General features: G+C 38.9%; 1 protein-coding gene and 2 pseudogenes across 4 annotated transcripts in view; 2 read left to right on the forward strand and 1 right to left on the reverse strand.

The window, feature by feature from the left end:
• The window catches only part of ADIPOR2 (adiponectin receptor 2), a 138,045-nt gene that overhangs the window by 86,664 nt on the left and 31,905 nt on the right, over positions 1-19,476 (reverse strand). The window contains exon 1 of one of the 4 annotated variants that reach the window (XM_041736627.1): positions 7,876-8,007. The exons of 2 other annotated variants lie outside the window; for them this stretch is intronic. The gene's annotated coding sequence lies outside the window, so the exon portion shown is untranslated. Of the gene's footprint in view, positions 1-7,813; positions 8,008-19,476 lie in introns of those variants that run through there. One more of the 4 variants, XM_041736626.1, reaches the window with a different exon arrangement.
• Positions 1,254-3,420, forward strand: LOC121480090 (annotated as a pseudogene).
• LOC121480432 lies at positions 13,699-13,783 on the forward strand (annotated as a pseudogene).

The raw sequence follows: 19,476 nt of genomic DNA on the forward strand, positions 1-19,476 counted from the left end.
GTAACCTGTCTGTTCCACCATGCTGAAGAGTTTTTACCACACCACTTTCTTCCACGACCAATGGAACGCATGTATAGATACAATCATGTATATATGCTCACTAAACTAAGATTTCAGGGCATACAGGATTAAAGTGAATATACTGCCAGTGAAAAATAATTAGCTAATACACTAACAAACAAAACAAAACAAAACAAAAAAGCATACAAAAGGCCTAGATGGCCAAAATTTAACAAGGTAAGTTTATCTCTTCAAGATCATATGCTTTACAACGCTTTGTTTTCACACATGGATACTGTGGAAAATACAAAAGTCTAACAAGAATATGTAATACTATAAATCAGCTATCAAAAAAATTCTATTTTTCTGTACTCTTACATTTAAAAAATTCAAATGTCCTTTCCCACAGGTATTTTCCCCATGTCTGAAGATACTCTGGCAGTTTCCAGAATTCAGCTTTGCTTTTCCTTCTCTCTGGACACTTATAATGTCTAATTAAGCCAGACTACAAAATCATTTAGCCAGCATACACCCCCTCTAACACATAGTTTACTCCAATACAGAAAAATCAAAACCATGGGTTACATGAAACAAATCCATTTAATCCATTCCTTAACTTCCAAAACTGAATACAAAATGCTACAAATTGAATAGGTTAGGCTAATTACTCCTAACAGGTCCTTGGATATCCATCTGCCTTTTTTATCTCATTTCAGAATTAAAGAATGAGACAGAGAACATATATCAAGATGACAATTTTATGCTGCAGTTTTTTTAAGTTTATATTTCAAAGACTTTGAAAAGGTTATTTTTAACAAAATTAAAGCACTTCACTCAGCGTAAGAACACAACCTAATTTAAGTTTTAAAAAGACCATTTACTTCCCACTTGCTATATGCTAGGATTGCTGTTCAATATAAAGAAAGTTACACTCTCCTTATCCAAGAAAGCTACACTCTCCTTATCCTTAAGAAATACATAGTCTACTGGCCATCCCTCAGACTCTTAACAGGAGTGGCAAAATCATACTGCTTTCAAGAGCTAGGGAGGGATCTAAATAGGTGAGCAGATCTAAAAAAAAAAGTACTAGGAAGAACTACGGAATATAAACTCCACCTAAAATAATTCTAAATCAACTTCAAAAGAATGCCATCACAACAAAACACACCTCCTAGTGAGAGAGAACAATACACTGCAAGAAATGTTTAACTGACAATCAGATAAACAAAGATTAAAAAAAAGTTGGCAATAACATGGAGAAGCTAGACCTCACCCACATTTGTGGTGAGCATTTATATTGCTGTGACCTTTCTGGATGGTACTCTGATAACATGAAAACCATGTTGCACTGTATGGTAACTAAAATTAAATTAAAAATGAAAAAAAAAAAAATGAAACCATGTATTTCCTTCAACTCAGTAACCAGATTCTTAGAAAGTTATCCTAGAGTCATTAGCATCAACAATTGTACTATAATGGGTATGTACATAATACAACAAATTTAAACAATCTAAATATCCAATAATATGAACGCTATTAAATTATGACTCACCCATTCAAAAAAAAAACTAAAAAGAACTACTAAAGAACTACTACAGATGGACTAAGAAGCTATTGTGAATATTAATTTTAAAAGCAATGAGCCAATATGGCGCCACCTGCCAAGCTCCAAGGCTATTTCTATTCACATCCAGAAGCAGGATTCCAAGCCAGCTGAGAAGGGTCGGCTGGTATCAGGTGTGGGTTTTCTGAGAGCTGCTTATCGCCAGCCAATCTGAACTCATCATGTCCAGTGGAAACGAACACTAGCTGCCCCGCACCCTGCAGCAGTTACAGAATTAGTAAAGTGGATGCTCTGTCCTATGCTGAGGAGTTTCTACAATCCAAGTGGAGATTTTCAAATTGCAACCAAATAAACCCAGCAAAGAACTGGCAAAGCTGGTGATGTTTATGGCACTGATTGGTCACTGCTACCCAGAACATCTAGATGACTTTCCTCAAGAGCTGAAAGTTCTATTCTCCTAAAATTACACCGTCTTGAATGTAGATCTTCCGATAACATTTTGCAAAGCTTCTGAGAGAAGAATCTCATCAATCCATCAAGTTTGCTACTGCTCTTCTCTGAACTTCTATATACTATACAAGCTTTTATGACTTAATACACTCATTTTGTGACTAACAAAATGAATCAAAGTCCAAAATACAAGAATGAAATGAATATACTATTGCAGAATTTCATGTACAGGTTAGGAAATAGAAATGCAATTGCAGCCAAGATATCTATGAAAGTGTAAGCGAACTCTTCAGAAAAAGCATCTGAAATGATGCCAAGACTGTCAATATTATCGCAATTCAAGCTCTTCTGAGGTCACCAAAGTATTAGTTGCTGCCCTGACCTTTTTAGAAAAAGATGGACAAGAGAAAAAGGACAGCAACCAAGAACGTTAGTGCAGTATGCCACAGGGAAAACAGGCTCCAAACAAGAGTAAAGGTTGAAAGGTAATGAAAGTACTTAGAAACAAAAGATGGAGAGAAAAAAAAACCACACACACACACAGAGAGGTGTTTAACTTCTCAAGTATCCACTTGATTCATGATTCTCCAAATTCTGCAAAAAAACTACTACTGCAGTTGAGCTAGAGCTCTAAAGAGATGTTTGAATTATGATGCTCTAGAAACTTTTGTCCAGATTGGTGGGAATTCATGAGCTTTTTCTAACTTATATCCCTTTGTGCAAAGGTTTCTACAGGAGCACCAAAGTAGTAAGAGCCTTCTGTTTGGTGCACAAACACACAAACATCTCATCACCTGGTAGTCCCAAAGATCATGCAGTCACTCATGATTGTGGCCACCTATTTTGTTACGGACAAAAATTCTGGGGGAACCATGACAGAGGAATCAATGAAAGAGATTCTATGAAAGACATAACAGCTCAATGACTTAACTTCCTCAAGGCCTGGTCCACAATAAAACACGCAAAGTTAAGGAAGTGATAAATGTCTCTCAAGTCTGACTCAGTTCTTCCAAACACTGAATCTCCTAGATGCAGAAGAAATTGCAAGGTTAAGACCAGATAAAATCCAGAGTACAAGAATATGGAGAATTAGGTGAAGTTTACATTCTAGGAACAAAAGTGTTGGAAACTGAAAGAGGAAAAGAATGCTAAGAAGAAAAAGATGGATGAGGAAATATCTCTCAGTAAGGAAGATGTTAATGGTAACTAGGTTGATATGCATCACTCTTCCAATGAAGAAGAGCATGAAAATCTCCAAGAAGCTGAACAGCTGGCAGCGGTTTACCTTTGGCGCCTGCCTTCGGCCCAGGGCCTGATCCTGGAGACCTGGGATGGAGTCCCACGTCGGGCTCCCTGCAGGGAGCCTGCTTCTCCCTGTGTCTCTGCCTCTCTCTCTCTCTCTCTCTCTCTCTGTCTCTCATGAATGAATAAATAAAATCTTAAAAAAAAAAAAAAAAAAGCTGAGCAGCTTCAAGGAGTCAGAATGTCCAGAATGCATTCTTCCCAAGAAAAGCAACTGGCACCGCAACAAACTTTTTAAGAAAAAAAGAATCCTATAGCTTCCAAGCAACTGTTCCATTCAAAAAGACCATTAAAATTGTGTTAATCTGAAAATTAGTGAATTAATGGGTTTTTTGCATTGAAAAGTCCAGAAGCATGATACTTTAAAAGGCACCCAAAAAACCACACTGCAGAACAATGACTGGCTGGATCTTTTTTTAAAAAAACAACTCTGCAACATAAAAAGGAGCCCTTTTATAAAAGATAGATTTTAATTAATGACTATGTAACAATATTGGTTCATCAACTGTAACAAATATCCCACATTAATGCATGATATTAATAACAAAAAAAGGTGATACAGGAAGTTTCTATACTATCTGCAAAATTTTCTGTAAACTAAAACTGCTCTAAAAAATGAAGTCTATTAACTTTTTTAAAACCTGCATACAGACAGATTTGTGAATAAACATTTGTATAAGCAGACAAAGAGCTGGAAATCTCTATATCAGACCGCAGTGGACTTCTACAGAGACTGAAACTGGAAAGAAGGGCACAAGGACTTTTTTTTAAGATTTTATTTATTTATTCATGAGAGACACAGAGAGAGGCAGAGACAATGGCAGAGAGAGAAGCAGGCTCCATACAGGGAGCCCGATGTGGGACTCGATCCCGGGACTCCAGGATCATGCCCCGGGCCAAAGGCAGGCACCAAACCGCTGAGCCACCCAGGGATCCCACAAGGACAAATTTTTATACTGATTATACCAGAGGTATATATATCATATATCTCTATGTTGTCTCAACTTTCTTATCCTGAGCAGTGCTCTAATGAGACACTCTGGCATATTGTGAGCCTGGGTACAGACACCAGAGTGCATGGATTCAAATCCCAACTACATTATTAATTGGCTGATAAACTTGACCAGTTAATTTCTCTGTGCCTCAGTTTCTTCATCTTTAACTATGGATACTAGTACCTGTATCCACAGAGCTGCTTCAGGTATTAAATAATACATGTAAGGTATTGAAAAACTACCTAGTACACAATAAGTGCTCAATAAATGGTTTCACCACCACCACCACCACCATCGAGCATCTATTATCCCTGATTTTTTTTTAATCTTAACTAATAAGACAAATCAGGAAAACGTTGGTTCATCAAACCCCTTTCTAGTAAGCTCTTCAAAGCAGAAAAGATAAATGTATTCAATAGCCAAATAACAACAATCTGAGGTGTTTTTTTAATAAATTTGTTTTTTATTGGTGTTCAATTTGCCTATACATATATATATATATATATATATATTTATTTTTTTTTTTTTAAGGTAGATTACACACAGGTGTGTCTAGCTGGCTCAGTCCTTGCAATTTGTGATCTCAGGGTCATGAATTCAAGACCCATCTTGGGGGGATCCCTGGGTGGCTGGGTGGCGCAGCGGTTTGGTGCCTCCCTTTGGCCCGGGGCACGATCCTGGAGACCTGGGATCGAATCCCACATCGGGCTCCCTGCATGGAACCTGCTTCTCCCTCTGCCTCTCTGTCTCTCTCTGTGTGACTATCATGAATAAATAAATAAAATCTTTAAAAAAAAAAAAAAAAGACCCATCTTGGGTGCAGAGATGAACTTAAAAAAATAAAATCTTGGGGATCCCTGGGTGTCTTAGCGGTTTAGCGCCTGCCTTAGGCCCAGGGAGTGATCCTGGAGTTCCAGGATCAAGTCCTGCGTCAGGCTCCCTGCATGGAGCCTGCTTCTCCCTCTGCCTGTGTCTCTCTCTCTCTCTCCTCTGTCACTCATGAATAAATAAATAAAATCCTTAAAAAATAATAAATTAATTAAAAAATAAAATCTTAAAAAAAAAGACTACAAACCACCACTTAACAAGATGAGTCCATTTATACAAAAACAATCGCTAACATATTCTGTAAGAATCACAAAAACAAACCCCTCTGAGTGGTGTGATTCTGGACAATTTCTACTTTCTTCTTTATACTTTTCATTTTAATTTTCTACGTTACATATGCATGATTTTTAACAAAATAAAGTAGGAGTCAGCAAGCTTTTCCTATCAGGGGCCAGATAGTATATATTTTAGGCTTTGCAGGCCATGAGTCTGTCCCACTACTTAATTCTACCCTTGCACTGCAAAAGCAACCACAAACAACATCAAAATGAATAAAGATGGCTATATCTCAATAAAAACTTAATTTACAAAGACAGCAAAACTTGCCCCACAAGCTTGTTGGCCCCTGAAATAAATTATAAATATTATATTATGTATAAATAAAATTAATTTCATTTGGAACACAAGAAACTGCAGCAGCTAAAATGACACTACTGGTGGAAAAAAATCGATCCATTTATTTATTCGTACTAGTCTAGGAATAGAAAAACTCTCTTTTAGGCTCTGGAAATCCTTTTCTCATAGCTAGTGTTCAGATAAGAGAAAATTTGCTATGAGGTAGCCTATAAAGTTCAGGTATGGACGTATACTGGTGGGTATGCAGTTACAAATGAAAACTAAAAGAAATAGCTTTCATATTTTAATCAATCTGAATTTTTTTCAAAGTTCATATTAATTCAGCACCAAGTAGCTGCCACCACAAGCATGCAAGTCCCAACTACTAATGAAATTGTTACACATTGTCATCAGTCAGCACTCCAACAAATTTGTGAGAATGCATGAAAACATCTATGAACAACAACATAAGAAAAGAAATTTCTGGGCAGCCCAGGTGGCTCAGGGGTTTGGCGCTGCCTTCAGCCCAGGGCTGATCCCAGAGACCCAGGATCCAGTCCCACGTCGGGCTCCCCATGGAACCTGCTTCTCGCTCTGCCTCTGCCTCTCTCTCTCTCATAAATAAATAAAGAAAAATAAATAAAAAAATAAATAAGAAAGAAAAGAAAGAAAGAAAAGGAAAGAAAGAAAAGAAAGAAAGGAAATGTCTACGAAATAAAAATCACAAATGAAAATCTTCATTCTAGGGATCCCTGGGTGGCGCAGCGGTTTGGCGCCTGCCTTTGGCCCAGGGCGCGATCCTGGAGACCCGGGATCGAATCCCACATCGGGCTCCCGGTGCATGGAGCCTGCTTCTCCCTCGGCCTGTGTCTCTGCCCCTCTCTCTCTCTCTCTCTCTCTCTCTCTATGTGACTATCATAAATAAATTTAAAAAAAAAAGAAAGAAAGAAAGAAAATCTTCATTCTATAAAATGAAAAACTAGTAGTTTTTCAAATTATCAAATTCTGTTTTTTTTTAATCAAATTCTAACAGAATGAGAGAGAGTGATAAAAGGAGACCAACGGGTGGCCTTTGGTAAGAAAACACTTCAGACTTCAGAAATGACAGTCTAAGATCTTCCCTCCAAAATTAAAGCTTTGGGTTGAAGAAATTATTTTTAACATTTCATTGAGTAGCTCTGTGATCAAATGATTTTAAATGTTACAAAAGATTTCTTCGAGTTTTAAACGGTTTCTTGGGAGTTGGGGGACTGTCTCTGGAAGAGATCTAATGGGATTAACAGAAGGCTGAGAAATCCAGAATCTAAAAATAAAGTATCAAAAGGCCATCCTACTAAAAAGAATGCCAACAACCTGCACTCAAGTTACCATATCCAGTACAATTCCGGCCGGACATCTGAATCTACCAAAAGTCACAGTTGGGCCGTCTCGTCTGGTTGCCAAATTCCAGGGACAAACGTATTTATATCTAACGTCAGATGCGAGAGGGAGAAGGTCGCTATCAGTTCCCACTCCGAACTCTCTCACAGACCCCTGGAACTGATTTAAACCCTGTTTTCACTCGTTCTAAGCGCAGCACACAGGGACAGCGGAAAAGCCAAAGGGGCTTGGCAAACCAGGGCCCAAGGCACTATCCCCAGTCGGCAGCCTGGAGCGCCACCGAAGGGAAGGTAGAAGAATCTTCCACCCGAGGACTATAAAAGTAGCACTGGGCAGAACCCGTTCGAAGCCTGCAACCAAAGAAATTCCTAGAACTAGTCAGAGACCGAGATGAAGACGGGGACCCGGGGGGGCGGGCAGTAGGAAGGGCAACTGCACGCACCGGGAGAGGAGCGGAGGGGGCTCCAGACCCGCGCCGGGAGGGGCGACGCGGGCGGGGGACGCCGGGCACACACAGCGGCAGGACCGAGGGCGGATCCAGGCCCCGCCGGACGGCCCCGGGGCCACAGCGCCGCACGCCGTGCCCCGCGGCGACGCAGGGAGGGAGGCCAAGTTGAAGGCTGGGACCCGCGCGCTGCCCGGCCCGCGCCGGGAACACTATCCCCCTCACAGCCCTCACCTCCTCCTCGACCCGGGCTCCCTCCGCCCGGGAAACGGCGCTCACACTCCAGAGACCCTCACCCAGAGCTTGTCGCCGCCTCGCCGCGTGTCTCGGAGTCGTCGGGAACCACGGCTGAGGGGAGGGGGAGGAAGGGGAAGCGGAGGAGGGAGGGGACCCGGTGGAGCCGCGCCGCTGCCGCCGCCGCGATACCGTGTCTGAGATCCTGCTCGCGCCGCCGCGACAGCCGCCGCCGCGTCTTCCCGCCCCCACGACTGCGCGTCGCCGTGACGCGCATCGCACGAGGCAGTTCGAACCAATAGGGCCGCAGATCGTACGCAGGCGCACTAGCCCAGACCGGAAACTGCTCTTCTGACCGCTCAAGAATGTGGATGCATCCTGGGAGTTGTGGTTCGGCCGGAAATTCAGCGAAAGCAGGACTGAGCATCGAGACACAGAGAGAAAGAGTGCTACTCGGGCGGGCACACAAATCCCCTTCATTTTTTCCCTCCCACCGAAAGCGGAAGCAGTTTAGATCAGAGGAGGCAGGGGCCAGCTCGGGGACGCTTTTTCCGGTCTCTATGGATACGGGCTACACACCTTGGGCGGAAGCCAAAATTGAGGGATTTAGACTGGATCATGTTTCTGCCAATAGCCAATATTCTGCTGGGCGTCGTCTGTGAAAGCTTCCGAAATAAGTCTTGGGCATTAGCCAAGTCTTGTACAAAACAATAGCGTTTGCCTTTTATTACCTTAGTACAAGGCTCCTCAAAAACATGTAAACTCACTCACTCTTACTCATGTAATTCAGGATGATTTGTAAAATGTGTTTAATGTAATGGCAGATCAGAAACTAATTCGGCATTCAATACTGTGTCCCTTTCCCAAAGTGAGTGATTTTCTACATATGAGCTTTCAACGGAGCTCTAACTTCTTAGAAATCAAATAGATGGTTTGGTTACCTACTTATTCTAAAAGAAAGGGAAGTACAAGCTCCCTACTCTCTCAGCCGAAAGCTCGGTTTTTCAATAACCAACAGAATTACAAAAAAGGGTTTTCACTTTTCCAAACTGGTAATTGTTTCTGTGCCTTCGCCTGGGCTTCGGAAAGGCTTCCTAAGAACAACAATTTGCATTTTTGCATTTTTGGATAGGCGGAGAAACCTGGATAGAAAGTGGTTGGCTTTATAAAAATGTTTTCCTAAAAAAAATAAATAAATAAAAAAAATAAAAATGTTTTCCTCACGTTCGGTTCTGAGATGAACGTATCACACTCTGAAGAGGTAATTGCTTTAACTGTAAAACCCCTTGTTAACGATTAGAGGAAATCCGTAAGCTTTCAAGAGCGGTTATGCCCATACCTTGCTTGTCCTACCCGTGATCCACAGCAACAGGAAACAAAGAATTCTGGAAAAAGCTGCACAGATCTCATACTAGAAGGCCTAGAGTCTAATGTATGAGGGACTCCCCACTTAACCCCCCCCCCAAAAAAGATAAAGAACTCTTCAAGCCTGGAGGTGTAAATTCTAGAAATGAGTAAAGTTACTAAAATCACAAAAAGCATGAATAAGATGGTCGTAATACTGGTATTTTAGGCCACCCAGTTAAGCATGCAAGAGATAAAATTAATACAAATTAAATAATAGAAATTAAATTTGAAGGACCAAATTCCCTTCAATAATGACTTCTATTTTTCCATAGATACATAAAGTTTTAGAAATTGAAATTCAGGAAGACATTCATTCATACACTTCCACAGCACATCAGAAACAAAATACAGGCAGCTTTGAATAGCAAATTTGAAACCCAAATTTGAATAGCAAATTTAAATTTTGAATAGCAAATATCACCTCACATAGCGAAAAGTTGAGAACAGGAGCCTCAATAAAAGATCTGCTGAAGGTGACAGATCTATATAAAAAAGACAATTTTAAAAAGAGATTGTTCCAAGATCTCAAATCTTTTCTTAAATCATCCTCTCTCTTAATGACTTGCTTTGACAAAGTGCTTTACTCTAAGAAACTTCCTCTGGAATGGTCCAATGTGTGGTAAAACGTGAAAGTGTTCTCATTTTCCCACCAACATTTTACCTCTCATTCTCTGTCACCTTGATCTCATTCCCAGATCACTATTGCCAATCCCTGATGCTTTCTTTTTTTTATACATTTTTTAAAATATTTATTTATTCATGACAGACACAGAGAGAGAGAGAGGCAGAGACACAGGCAGAGGGAGAAGCAGGCTCCATGCAGGGAGCCGGATGTGGGACTCGATCCCGGGTCTCCAGGATCACGCCCTGATCCACTGAAGGCCCTAAACCACTGGGCCACTGGGGCTGCCCTCCCTGATGCTTTCAATGATAAAATAAACCACATCATTTCCTCAGAATGCTCACACCTTCTCAGCTAGTGAGGATGGTGCCACCATACATCCCATACATGTCCCATGTCCATGCTGGCTTCACCCATGTCCCTTACCTAAATGTCACCATTCAGTGTTCCAAAGCAGATTTCTCAGGCCTGTCTCCCAGGCTGTACTTCAGTTAGTAATCCCTGTATATTATCTTATGACTAGATGTTCAAAAACCAAGGAGGAATCGGTAAAATTCTGTATCCTCCAGTGTCAGCTGTGGATCTTTAGAATCTCTGCTCTCTCCATTCTTATTGTGTCACACTTCCCCATAGGAGAGTGGAGTTCTTCATCTTTGGCAGCACTAAGAAAAGAGTCCTGTCCACCCCTACTCCCTATACTAGTCACCAGTGACACAACAGTGCCCTGTGGCACAGCTAGTCTGATGTAGTCATCCCCACAATTATCAGATGTTGTTGACAAGGAGAACGCATCACTGGGTGAGTAACATTCATAATCTATTGTGGCCATCCCAGAAGGAGGCTTCAGTGACATTATAGTATGTTGCTGAAATGGTGATATTGGACTTGCTCTAGGAACAGACTTAGCGTGCATTGTGATATGCAAGTCAATAGACAAGTTGAAGATGTGTCTAAAACAACAAGCAAATGAAGGTGCAGCTTCCAAATTCTAAAGGGTAAAAAAAAAAAAAAAGGCACTCTGAACTCCATTGAACTTAAACTTGAGTTCAGAACTGATTTCTGTTACTTTTATAAATAGAAGAGGAATTATTTCATTCATTATTTTTCTAATCAGAGCAATTGCTATTTTCAAAAAGAAGGGAAAAAGTCAAATTATCTGCTAGGTAAAACCAAAATTATCAGTCTTCTTTGAGAGAACTGTTTTATGACTTTCCCCTAAAAGATCACAAAGAGAAATCAACTTCATTATTACAAAATAGTTAAAGCCCTCTAAACTCTGCTTTTCTCTCCCAATATCTTTTTTTTTTTAATTTTTTATTTTATGATAGTCACACACACACACACAGAGAGAGAGAGGCAGAGACACAGGCAGAGGGAGAAGCAGGCTCCATGCACCGGGAGCCCGACGTGGGATTCGATCCGGGGTCTCCAGGATCGTGCCCTGGGCCAAAGGCAGGCGCTAAACCGCTGCACCATCCAGGGATCCCTCTGCCAATATCTATAAGCTTTTGAAATATAAACATTAGAACTGAAGGAAAAATCTGGACAATATAGAACTTGGACCATAAAAAACAGAAACCAAAAAAGAAAGAGCAAGGAATGTCAAAGCAGTCCCTGTAACTATCTCATATATATGCCGTAAGAGAGGAAAAACTTTCTTCTATCCTCTTATGTTTGTTCCACGGCTGGCCTACGAATTAAAATGACATAAAACAGATGAAGAGGAGAAAAGCACACCAATATATTAAATATCTTTACGGGTACACGGGAATCTCCAGAAGGAAAATGAAGACCTGCAGAAGACTTTAGACGTAAAAGCTTTTTACACAAAAATTGAAAAACTGTAGGGATGTGACAAGACAAAGGCACTTCCTCTAAAAACAGTAAATTGTGGGACAATGACTAGGAACTATACTTGGCAAACTAAGAGTTACCATTCTAGGCTTATTTGTACATGTCCATTTTAGCATTGAATCTCAGTATCTGATGATACGAATGTTCTTCTCATGGGATGGATGTCAATTAAACTTATTATGGTGATCACTTTGCAATATATACATATATCCCATCATGTTGTACAACTTAAATTCAGACAATGTTAAATGTCAATTATGTCACAATAAAACTGGGAGCAAAAGAAGAATGTTCTCTTCCTGATACAGAAAGGGTACCTTTCTCATGGGAAATTTTATGACCTGTTTTTAGATAGAAAGGGTAAGGGTTGAAAACCCTTTGTGCATCTGTTGTTTCTCAAAGTACTCTCAGCTCAAAATAACCAACTCCCCAAAGTGTCATATTTTAGGGTGGCACATTCTGAGCCCCTTCAAATGTAAAACAGTCAAACTGGACTTTGAAGCATTGGGATTCAAAGGTATTAGTTGCTGTAAAAATAATCGAGTAATTTAGGGGGATCCCTGGGTGGCTCAGCGGTTTAGTGCCTCCTTTGGCCCAGGGCGTGATCCTTGAGTCCCGGGATCGAGTTCTGAGTCGGGCTCCCTGCATGGAGCCTGCTTCTCCCTCTGCCTGTGTCTCTGCGCCTCTCTCTCTCTCTCTCTCTCTCTCTCTCTCTCATGAATAAATAAATAAAATCTTTAAAAATAATAATAATCTAGTAATCTACATGGAAAAATTAGAGTGAAAAGCATAAGTATCTGTATTCTGGCTTAATTGCAGTTACAGTGATATCAAATATATATTGATAATTATCACAGTCTTTGATTTGAAAGTTTTCGAGGAGTCCGTTTCCAACACTTAGAGAAACATCATAACACTAAATTTCCATTTAGGTCACATTTTAGTATTGTTTAAAACTGAGGATAAAGAGCCAGTGTAAACATTCTCATAATTACACAAATTATAACAGCAGCTCCACAAACACCAGTTAAGTAACATAACTCTGAGGAAAGAGCAGGAGACTGAGAACATTACTAGTGACTGTTCTGCTAACTGACTCACTGTTTAACTCTGACCTACGTGCAATTCCTGTTAAGTTTTGATATTTTCATCAATGAAATGAAGATGTCTATTAATACATTTTTTTAAATGGACAGAGAAAAGGAACACAACTTTATGAAATGTGCTTGCTGGTGATAAGGGGTGAACAATAAGTATGGGAATTAAATACTTCACCTTTATTAGTAATAGTTCATGTCTAATATAAGAAAATAGATAAAGCAAATGACAGATGTTTAACATCATTTATTAATGCTGGGTCATGTGTCTTAGAGTCTTTAGAGTCTTCTCTAAACATTTTTTTAAACAAACTTTTGAGTAAGATATTTTATTTATTTTATTTATTTTATATTTTATTTTATTTTATTTTATTTTATTTTATTTTATTTTATTTTATTCTATTCTATTCTATTCTATTTTATTGGGGGTGGGGGTGGGAAGGGACAGAGGAAAGAGAGAATCTTAAGCAGGCTCTAAGCCCAGGCCAGAGCCTGACGCAGACTTGATCTCACAACCCTGAGATCATGACCTGAGCCAAAATCAAGAGACTAACGTTTAACCAACTGAGCCACCTGGGCACCCCTTCTCTAAACATGCTTTTGTAGTTTGTAAAAATCGACTTTATCGAAGTATACTTTACATACAATAAAATGTACCAATTTTTTGTGCACAGTTCAAATAATGGGCTTTCCTCAGTTTTATTGCAGCACAATGAACTAACAAAATTGTAAGACATTTAAAGTTTACAACATGATTTGATATACATGTACATTGTAAAAGGATCCCCCCACCTCCCCACCAGCGAGTTAATCAACACATACATCACCTCATATATTTACTATTGTGTGTATTGGTGAAAACACTGAGGTTCTACTCTCTTAGTAAGTTTCAGTGATAACATACAGGCTTTGCACAGTGGCAGTATCGTAGCCAATGAGGCTTATCCGAGGCACAATTATTGTTAATGATAAAATAGAGTGTTATCAACCATGGTCATCCTATTATAACTTAGATCCCCCTAAGACCTTCCTTACCTTATAACTGAAAGTCTGTTTACCAACCTATTTTACCAACCTATTTCCCCTACCCTGCAGCCCCTGGCAACCTCTTTTCTACTCCATGATTCTACAAGTTCAACTTTTTGTTTTAGATTCCACATGTGATATCATGCAGTAGTATTTGTATTTCTCTGTCTAGCTTATTTCATTTAGCAATGAACTCCAGCTTCACCCATGTTGTAGCAAGTGACAAGATTTTCTTCTTTTTATGGCTAATTATATTCCACTGTGTATATATATATATATATATATATATACACACACATATATATACACATATATATACACTGTGTATATATATATATACACATATATACACATATATATATACACTGTGTATATATATATATACACACATATATATACATATATATATACACATATATACACATATATATATATATATATATCGATCCATTCATGTGTTGATAGACACTTGAGTTGTTTCCACACCTTGGCTATTGTGAATAATTCTGCAATAAACACAGGACTGTAAATATCTCTTCAAGGCAATGGATTTGTTTCCTTTGGATATATATCCAGAAGTGGGATAGCTGAATCATCTGGTAGTTCTAAAGTAAACTCTAAATCCCATGTGGGGCTCAAACTCATGAACCTAAGATCAAGAGTTGCATGCTCTAACAAGTAGGCCAACCACATGGCCCAGTAGTACTACTTTTCATTTTTGAGGAACCTATATACTGATTTATATTGCTACCAGCAGCATACAGCCAGTAGCATACAAGGGTTCCCTTTTCTCCACATTTTTTTTCCAGCATAGAGCCCAATGCCCAGTGTGGAGCCCAACACAGGGCTTATACTCACAACCCTGAGATCAAGACCCTAACTGGGATGAGCCAGATGTTTATCCAACTGAGCCACCAGGTGCCCACCTTTTCTACACATTCTTGACAGGATTTGTTAGCTCTTGTATTTTTTTTTAAAGATTTTATTTATTCATAGAGGCACACAGAGAGAGAGAGAGAGAGAGAGAGAGAGAGAGAGGCAGAGACACAGGTAGAGGGAGAAGCGGGCTCCATGCAAGGAGCCCAATGTGGGACTCGATCCCGGGTCTCCAGGATCATGCCCCAGGCTGCAGGCGGCGCTAAATCGCTGTGCCACTGGGGCTGCCCAGCTCTTGTATTTTTGATAATAACCATTCTAACAGGTGTGAGGTTATATCTTATCATTTTTATTTAATTTCCCTGAAGATTAGTGATGTTGATCATTTCATGTATTTGTTGGCCTTTGGATGTTTTCTTTGGAAAAATGTATATTCAGGTCCTTTGGCCATTTTGAAATTGGATTGGTTGTTTTTTGTTTTTTCCCTTTTTGTTTCTGCTGTTGGGTTGTAGGAGTTCCTTCTATATTTTGGATATTGACCACTTATCAGATATGTGGTTTCCAATATTTTAAGCCATTTCATAGGTTGCCTTTTCATTTTGTTGTTGATGGTTTCACTTGCTAAGCAGAAGTTTTTTTTTTTTTAATTTGATTTCTTTATTTCAGACAGAGAGAGAAAGCATGAGCAGGAGGAGGGGCAGAGGGAGAAGCAAACTCCCCGCTGAGCTGGACTCAGGGCTCACCAGGACCCCGGAATCATGATCTAAGCCGAAGACAGACGCTTAACCAACTGAGCCACCCAGGTGCCCTGAGCAAAAGCTTTTTAATTTAATGTTGTCCCACTTGCTTATTTTTGCTTTTGTTGCCTTTGGTTTTAGCGTCAAATCCAAAAATCATTACCAAGACCAATGTCAAGGAAATTATCCACTATGTTTTCTCCTAGGAGTTCTATGATTTCAAGTCATACAGTCAAGTCTAATGCATTTGGAGTTGATTTTTGTATATCCTGTGACATAATGGTCCAATATCACTCTTTTGCATATGGATATCCAGTTTTTTCCAACACCATTTATTAAAGAGACTATCATTTTCTTATTGTGTATTCTTGGCTTTGTCAAAAATTAATTTACCATATATGCCTGAGGTTTTTTCTGTGCTCTCTATTCTGTTCTATTGGTTATTGTGTCTATTTTTATGCCAACACTATACAATACTATATAGCTTTGTAATGTAATTTGAAATCAAGAAGCATGATCCCTCTAGCTTTGTTCTTCAAGATTGTTTGGCTATTCAGTGTCTTTTGTGATTCCATGCAAACTTTAGGATTGTTTTTCTATTTCTGTGAAAAATCCCATTGAAACTTTGATAGAGGGGATCCCTGGGTTGCTCAGCGGTTTGGTGCCTGCCTTTGACCCAGGGTGTGGTCCTGGAGTCCCACAATCGAGTCCCACGATCGAGTCCCACAATTGAGTCCCACATCGGGCTCCCTGCATGGAGCCTGCTTCTCTCTCTGCCTGTGTCTCTGCCTCTCTCTCTCTGTGTCTCTCATGAATAAATAAAATAAAATCTTTAGAAAAAAAAAAAAAGAAACTTTGATAGAGATTGCATTTAGGGATCCCTGGGTGGCGCAACGGTTTGGCGCCTGCCTCTGGCCCAGGGCGCGATCCTGGAGACCCGGGATCGAATCCCACATCGGGCTCCCGGTGCATGGAGCCTGCTTCTCCCTCTGCCTGTGTCTCTGCCTCTCTCTCTCTCTCTGTGTGACTATCATAAATAAATAAAATTAAAAAAAAAAAAAAAGAGATTGCATTTAATCTACAGATCACTTTGGATAGTATGCACATTTTAACTATTAATCCTTCCAATCCGTAAACATGAAATATCTTTCTATTTATTTGTGTCTTCTTCAATTTTTTTTTCACCAATACCGTATAGTTTTCAGCATATAGAACTTTTACCACCTTGGTTAAATTTATTCCTAAGTGTTCTATTCTTTCTGAAGCTACAGTAAATGAGATTGTTTTCTTGATTTCTCTCTCAGGTAGTTTATCATTAATGTATAAAAACACAATTGATTTTTGTATAGTGATTTTTTAACCTGTAAATTTGCTGAGTTCATTGATTAGTTATGGCAGATTTTGTTTATTTTTTTATCATTATTTTTTATTTATTCATGATAGTCACACACAGAGAGAGAGAGAGAGGCAGAGACACAGGCAGAGGGAGAAGCAGGCTCCATGCACTGGGAGCCCGACATGGGACTAGATCCCGGGTCTCCAGGATCGCGCCCTGGGCCAAAGGCAGGCGCTAAACCGCTGCACCACCCAGGGATCCCCAGTTATAGCAGATTTTGGATACAGTCTTTTGGGTTTTCTTCTTTTAAGGTCGGGTCATCTGCACATAGAGACAATTTTATTTCCTCTGGATGCCTTTTATTTCTTTTTCTCACCTAATTGCTCTAAGACTTCAAATTCAATGTTGAATAAAAGTAGTAGGAGTGATCATACTCATCTTGTTCCTGAGCTTAGAGGGAACACTTTCTACCTTTTACCATTGAGTGTAATGTTAGCTGTGGGTTTGATACAATGGCCTTTATTATGATGAACTACATACCTTCTATATCAAGTTTGTTGAGAGTTTTGTTAAATGTTTTTTCTGCATCTATTGAGATGATCATGACTTTTATCCTTCATTTTGTTGATGTAGTGTATCACATTGACTTACAGATGTTGAACCATTCTTGTATCTCAGATAAATCCCACTTAATCATGGAATTTCATCCTTTTAATGTACTGTCAAATTTTGGTTTGCTAGTATTTTTTCAGGATTTTTGCATCTATGTCCTTTAGTGATATTGGCCTCTAATTTTCTTTTCATGCAGTGCCCTTACCTGGCTTTGGTATCAAAGTAATTCTGACTACATAAAATGAGGGAAATGTTTCCTCCTCTATTTTTTGGAAGACTTTGAGAAGGATTAGTATTAATTCTTCTTTAAATGTTTGGAAGAATTCACTAGTAAAGACATCTTACCCTGGAATTTTGTTTATTGGGAGGTATTTGGTTACTGATTCAGTCTCCTTACTAGTAACTGATCTCTTCAGATTTTCTATTTCTTTTTTTTTTTTTTTTTTTTTTTTTTTTTTAGATTTTCTATTTCTTTATGATTTAGACTTAGTAAGTTGTATATTTCTAGGAATTTATCCATTTCCTCTAGGTTATCTAATCTATGGGCATATAATTGTTCATAGTAGTCTCTTACGATCCTTATTTGTTTGGTATCAGTTGTAACTTCTCTACTTTTATTTATAATTTTATTTGTTTGCATTCTCTATTGCTTTTTGGTAAATCTAGCTAAAAGTTTATGATTTTGTTTATCTTTTCAAGAAAAAACAGGTCTCGGTTTCATTGATCTTTTCTATTGTCCTTTTAGTCTCTATTTTTACTATGATCTTTATTGCTTTCTTCCTTCTACTAGCTTTGAACTTCATTTGTGCTTCTTTTCTAGTGCCCTAAAGTGTAAAGTTAGATTGTTTAATTGATATATTTCTTTTTTTCTTAATGTAGGCATTTATCACCATGAACTTCTTTCTTAGAATTGCTTTTGCTGCCTCCCATAAGTTTTAGTATGTTTATTTCCATTTTAATTTGTCTCAAGATATTTTTTTATTTCTCTTTTGATGTATTTGACCCATGGATTGTTCAGTAGCATATTGTTTAATCTCCACATATTGGGTTAATTATTCAGTTTTCTTCTCTAGTTTTATACCATTATGGTCAAAAAAGACACTTGACATGACTTAAATCTTCTTGAAGTTATTAAGACTTGTTTTGTGGTCTAAAATAAAATCTATCCTGGAGAATGTTCCATGTGTGTTGGAGAAAACTGTGTATTCTGCTGCTGTTCAATAGAATGTTATGTAATATGACTGTTAAATCCATCTGATCAAATATGTAGTTTAAGTCCAATGTTTCCATATTGATTTTCTGTCTGGAAAATGTGTAACCACATTTGTTGAAAATGTGGTATTGAAGTCTCCTACCTACTATTATTGTGTTGCTGTCTATTTTTCCCTAGCAATCTGTTAACATTTGCTTTATATATTTAAGTTCTCCTATGTTGGGAACATAAATATTTACCAGTGTTCTATCATCTTGATGAATCGACCCCTTCATACAATGGCTTTTGTCTCGTTACTATCTTTGGCTTAAAGTCTGTTTTCTGTTATAGTATAGTTAACTCTGTTTTCATTTGCATGGACTACCTTTTCCATCTCTTCACTTTCAGGCTATGTGTGTCTTTAAAGCTGAAGTGAGGGGCACCAGAGTAGCTCAGTTGGTTGGGCATCCAACTTTTTGATTTCTGCTCAGGTCATGATCTCAAGGTCCTGAAATTGAGTTCCAAGTTGGGCTCCATGCTCAACAGGGCATCTGCTTGAGATTCTCTCTCTTCCTCTCCCTCTGCCCTTCCTCCTGCTCATGCTTGCATGCTCTTTCTCTCACAAATAAATTTTTAAAAAAAATTTTTTTTTTTTTTAGTTGAAATGAGTCTCTTGTAGGCAGCATATAACTGGATCCTGTTTTTATCTGCCTTCAGCTCAGGTCATGACCCCAAGGTCCTGGGATTGAGCCCCACATTGGGCTCCCTGCTCAGCGGGGAGCCTGCTTCTCCCTCTTCCTTCTGTTCACACTTTCTCTCTCACTCTCTTTCAAATAAACAAATAAGATATTTAAATCTTTTTTAATTTTAAAGAGTATAGAATGTCCCCAACATCTGCCCCAAT

This window comes from Vulpes lagopus, chromosome 21 (genome assembly GCF_018345385.1).
Source record: "Vulpes lagopus strain Blue_001 chromosome 21, ASM1834538v1, whole genome shotgun sequence".
NCBI lineage: Eukaryota > Metazoa > Chordata > Mammalia > Carnivora > Canidae > Vulpes > Vulpes lagopus.